Source organism: Schistocerca nitens, chromosome 3 (assembly GCF_023898315.1).
Source record: "Schistocerca nitens isolate TAMUIC-IGC-003100 chromosome 3, iqSchNite1.1, whole genome shotgun sequence".
NCBI classification, from domain to species: domain Eukaryota; kingdom Metazoa; phylum Arthropoda; class Insecta; order Orthoptera; family Acrididae; genus Schistocerca; species Schistocerca nitens.
The window spans coordinates 880052712-880059048 of NC_064616.1; positions in this window are offsets into that span (position 1 = coordinate 880052712).

A 6337-nucleotide genomic window follows, 5' to 3' on the forward strand; every position below is an offset into this window, starting at 1 on the left:
CAGTTTGGTTTCTGCAAGTTGTAAATAACCTTTCGTTCACTGTATTTTCTCTCTGCTGCCTTCGCAATATCAAAGACTGTGGTCCAGCTAACATTGCCAAAAGCTTTCTTTAAGTCTACAAATGCTACAAAATCTGTCTATCTACACCATATCTTTTAGGATAAGTCCTAGGGTCAGTATTGCCTCGCATATTCCTATATTTCTCCTGAATCAGAACGGATCTTCCCCGAAGTTGGCTTATCTAGTTTTTCTTTTCTTCTGAAAATAATAAATGTCAACATTTTGCAACCATGACTATTTAAATTGATGATTCGGTGGTATTCACACATGTCAGCACCGGCTTCCTTTGGAAATGGAATTGTTACTTTCTTCCTGAAGTCTGAGGCTACTGAGGGTATTTCACCTGCTCATATATCTTGCACACCAGCTGTAATAATTGTGTCATGGCTGTCTCTCCCAAGGTTCTCATTAACTCTGAGGGGATGCAGTCTACTCTAGGGGCCTTGTTTCGACTTAGATCTTTCAGTACTCTGTCAAATTCGTCTTGCAGTATCAAATCACCCATCTCATTTTCACCTGCTTCCCTTTCCCTTTCTATAATATTGTTCTCAAGTTTGTTTTCAAAAATGGTTCAAATGGCTCTGAGCACTATGCGACTTAACTTCTGAGGTCATCTGTCGCCTAGAACTTAAAACTAATTAAACCTAACTAACCTAAGGACATCACAAACATCCATGCCCGAGGCAGGATTCGAACCTGCGATCGTAGCGGTCGCTCGGCTCCAGACTGCAGCGCCTAGAACCGCACAGCCACTCCGCCCGGCAGTTCGTTTTCCTTAAATATATCCTCTATATATTCAGTCCAGTTCCCAACATTCCATTCTTTGCTTAGTACTGGCTTGCCATCGAGCTCTAATCTCCCTGATATTGCCATTACATTGTTTACACGAGATGAAGGCTGGAGGCACCATAACCGTTCTGTAGTCTGTTGCAACTAATGATTCTCTAAACTTCCGCAATAGCGTGTCACGAAAAGATCGTCTTCTAGAATAAATTTCTTTTATTTCACGTCTATAGTCACAAACTTGTAGGTCCTCAGACTACTGGTTTCGGTCACCAATGACCATCTTCAGACCTGTTTTATAAAAACACGTCCTAATATACTGGAGCCATAGTGGCATCATCCAGTATATTAGGACGTGTTTTTATAAACAGATCTGAAGATGGTCATTGCTGACCGAAACCGGTAGTCTGAGGACATACAAACTTGTGGCCATAGACGTGAAATAAAAAAAAATTATTCTACATTTTCGGGTCACTGTTGCATGTGAAAGATCATCTTCTTCCCTCCTAGTATATCGTCCGAAGCTCTCAGAGCATTTCCGAAACAGTCTCTTGCTGATGGGACCGACAGGTAACAAATCTAGCAGCACGCCTCTGAATTGCTTTCATACCTTTCTTTAAGCTGACGTGGTGGGGGCTCCCAAACACTATAATAGTACTCAAGAAGGGGTACGCTATACTTTACTAGAACCCTCCCTGTAAATCGTAGTCAGACGCTGTCCCCCGTTACAACTGACTTCATATGCTCATTCTATTGGATGTTTTCTCGTAACGTTTCGTCTATATCTGCAGTCGACTTGTCCGAGTCAAATAGCATACATTTCACTATAAACAATCCAAAAAAAAGGCTCTAAGCACTATGGGACTTAACATCTGAGGTCATCAGTCCCCTATACTTAGAACTACTTAAACCTAACTAACCTAAGGACATCACACACATCCATGCCTGAGGCAGGATTCGAACCTGCGACCGTAGCAGCAGCGCGGTTCCGGACTGAAGCGCCTACAACCGCTCGGCCACAACGGCCGGATGAACATCCGCAACTGAACATTATACCAGAGGCTGAAAATACCGTTTCAGTTGTGAAATTATTTTATTATCACACGACCGGTTTCGAGCTCTTATAAGCCCATATTCAGGTGTCGTACTGTCTTTCATGGCTTTCATGATGTAAAATGCCTCTCAGATCTTATCTCATGTAAGCCTCGATTAGTTGTCGACTTATGGTTAGCAGGTTTCAAATTGACCTCATTTTTAATGTGTCCTTTTAGTGCTATTGCTGCTAGCTATTAATTGGCATATTACTTTCTGACAGTTGAAACGTCCCCTTTGAAAAATTAAGAATGACTGTGATGGTAATCTTCTATGTTATTTGATACAAAAACAACTGAGTAAAACACAACGTACTCAGACATTTCTCTCTTTACTCATTCTGATCATCACTAAACTGACACACAATATTTTTTGGCGCAACGCAGTCTGACTTTCAATAATCCCTACAAAAGAATGGCCCTGACTAACAATAATCTATATCTTTCATGAATCACTTACCTCACAAAAATCTTCGTTACTCGAACTACTGCAATACAGCGAGCGCCAATACTGCCAGCTAAATAAAATATTCTAACTACTGATAGGCATAGTTAGCAAAGGAAAGATTTTGATAGAGAACAAACAATGTATTTACCTTAATAGCGTTCAAGAGTCATAATGTATATATAATTTTGTGACATCCAATTAAACAAATTTCCTTTTTCTGACAGACACACGTCCACATCGTCCGCTCAAAACTCTGGCCTCTCTCTCCCCACATCCACCACTGCTGGCGGCTCACCTCCAACTGCCCAACGTTACGCGCTGTTCACATCCAACTGCCCAATGCTACACTAACGAATATTGGTTCAAATGGCTCTGAGCACTATGGGACTCAACCGCTGTGGTCATAAGTCCCCTAGAACTTAGAACTACTTAAACCTAACTAACCTAAGGACAGCACACAACACCCAGCCATCACGAGGCAGAGAAAATTCCTGACCCCGCCGGGAATCGAACCCGGGAACCCGGGCGTGGGACTAACGAATATTCCAACAATGCCAACCAGCCACAGACTGCACACAGCACAGTCAGTGATTTTCGTACAGAGCGCTACGTGGCGTTACCAGCATAAAAACCTAAACAGGCTACTTACACAGTACGGACTGTAAGGTTTCGCTACTTATTCTTAAGGTCAGTAACGACAGCTTGTAAATAGGAGTGGCACATGAGTATGTTCTTTTAACTGATGACTGTGGATCGCTATTCCACGTTGCCACTTATATATCCCCACTAAATTAAAAACTCGTCTGCCACTCATGTAAAAGGAAAGTTTCATTGCGCTTTACGGTTTATATATAAATTTCATATTGCAGCTTCCACTCAGTTTTACCACAGTTCTGTACTGACCTGTTCAATACGCTCCTTTACTACGCATCATACACTTTTAACTTATTTCGTGTATTTTACGTTTTTTTTTTTTTTTCGTCATTTTAAATGTAAACCACTAATTCAAACTGTGAACGGCTAGTGGCTCCGCGCTCTTCTCCCCGTCAATAGATGGCAGCACTTTTGCCACTCTGGTTTACCAGTTTGCTTCCTCTTTCGCATCCGCTACTCCCTGATCTGCGCTCATAGGTAGCACGCCGCGCCTAGTACACGTCCACCGCGGCGCTCGGAGGCCACAGCAAAATTTAATTGTCCTGGTATTATTTGTCAATTTCTCTACCCAGGCAGTCGTCCGTAGTACTGCCTGTTGTTACTTTCGCACTGACATATGTTTCGCATCACCTAGCCCGACCGGCGATTTTGAATCTTTTTTAAACTTTTTTATGAAATTTTTTGTTTTTTATGTGTATTGCCGCGTGTAAAAATTATCTCCCGTCTCTTGCTATTTCCAGTACGACACCTGAAGATGGACTTACAAGAACCCGAAACCGGTCGTGTGATAATAAAAGAACTTTACAACTGAAGTGGTATTTTCAACCTCTGTTAGCACACATTTAATATTGTATTCAAAAATTGTAAGAATATTTCTCCTGTCAATCCGTATAAACTTGTATTCAACACCTGCAACTACCATCTATATGCCGACGACATCCAACTGTACATAAGTGCAAGCCCCAAGAACATTGCTGACGCAGTAGCGAGTATGAACGCAGATCTTTGCTGTGATTCTCGATGGGCACAGAACCTAGGTCTGAAACTAAACCCCAAGAAATCCCAGGTCATACTTATATCTCATTCAAAGTTAATCAGTCGGTACTTTCGCGAAACAGTCCCTCAAATACTCCTCAATGGTACCCAACTACCATACCAAAAAACAGTAAAAGACCTTGGAATAATCTTGGATGAACACCTAAACTGGGAACAACAAACAGTCACAGCTTGCCGGAAATCGCTCTCCTCCCTACATGCAATTCAAAAATTTAGAAAAATATTTCCAACCCATGTTAAACAAAAATTCGTCCAAACACTAGTCTTGCCTAATCTTTACTACTGTGATGTAGTTCAACACGGTACAAATAGTGAAAATTCGAGATGCCTCGAGCTAGTGATGAATGCTTGCGTTAGATACGTATGCAATATACGGTTGTATGATCATATTAGTCCTTCATACTCCCAGCTAGGTTGGATACGCCCACATAAGGCACGCGATCTCCACACGATGTGCTTACTTCATCGATTTCTTAGCCACTGGTGCCCCCAATACTTATCTTCTCACATTAAATACCTATCATCATTCCACAACCGCAATACCAGATCGGATACGTCTAGCATCTTGGCTGTACCTTTACATAACACAAAATCTTTCTCCGTGTCATTCTCCATCTCAGCCATACGACTATGGAACGCGCTCCCCTGTGATCTGCGTCTTATCCAGAACCACTCAACACTCAAGAGGGAACTCAAGACTTACATATTAGGGACGGTATAGCCACCATTGTTGTGCCCCTCTCATCTCTTTCTTTCTCCTCTCCATCATAGCTTCGAATTTTACCACTCTATTTCTCTTCCTCTAACCTATCTACCTCTTCTATATCTCTTTCAGCCCATTCTATCGTCTTACGACTCTGCTTGATGAGAATAACTCACAAGCTACAAGAATATAACGAGAAAATTCCCAACTAGCAATAGGACTGACATTCATCAAAGAAAAATATGTTTACTTTCATATACATAGTCACTACTATTATTATTATTATTATTCTTGATTGTTATAATTATTTTTTGATTGTTATAATTATCATTGTACTACGTTTATAATCTCTATTTTTTTCTTTAAAATAAATACTGTATAACATGTTATATGTCCTTAATGTTCTGTAGAAACTGAAATTTGTTGAATCTGAGTATGCCTGGTTAGGTGTAAGAGAGGGCCTGAAGGCCCTAATCTTGCCAGGTAAAATAAATGCATAAATAAATAAATAAATATATTTCAAGCAAGCTGCTACTCATCGCACCAACAGTCATTCAACAACGACGGTTCCTCGTACACAACAGCGTCATCAGCAAACAGTGTCAGATTGTTACGGACAGTGTCCGATAGAACTTTTACGTACCTGGAGAACAAGAGCATTCCTCTCCACTTCCCTGGGGCACCCCTGACATTAGCTTTGTTTCTGATGAGCACTAGCCATCCAGGACAAAATATTGGTTTCTATTACTCAATACGTTTCTCTGTTAGATACGCATCTGAAAACGTATTACGTATACTCTAAGAATACTACATCTAGATTTACATCCATACTTCGTCAACACTCTGAAGTACATGACAGAGGGGGCTTCCCAATGTACCACGTATTATGGTTCTTCCGGTCCCATTCGTGTGCGGAGCAGGGAAAGAATGACAAGTTTAACAACTGCTTAGTCTGATTATGAACAACTACCCATCATAATCTCACCTCCCACGGTCGACGTAATTTGGTTGATGAAAATTTTTAAACTTCACAAAGGTAATTTAGCGGTCATTCAGTATATTAGCTGCAGTTCTAGCTTTGTGTGTATCAGAATGTTTAAACATGACAAAGAAAGGACCACTACGAAAACTTGAAATAAAAGACCGCAAAATTTTGAGGAAAATCCTTAGCCCTATATAATAAAACGGAGATTTCCGCCGAAGACACAACTGTGAATTATACGAACATACAGAAGACATTGTTGCCAACATGAGGAAGCGGAGAATGATGTTTTTTGGTCATCTGGAAAGAATGAACCCGCAAAGACTTACTCATCGCATACATTCATCAATTTCAAAAACAAAATCGTGTTCAGAGTGGGCAAAGCAAGTTAAAAAGGATTTACAGGAAGCTGAAATTTCACTTGATGACATTCAGGATCGAGAAGTTTTCAGAGAAAAAGTCAAAATTACTAAAAACCTTACTTCGCTTACGACGCCAGTTCCACGTCCTGCCTGCAAATGGTAGAAACAGAGAACAGATGCACAGTCAGCCAAAATGAA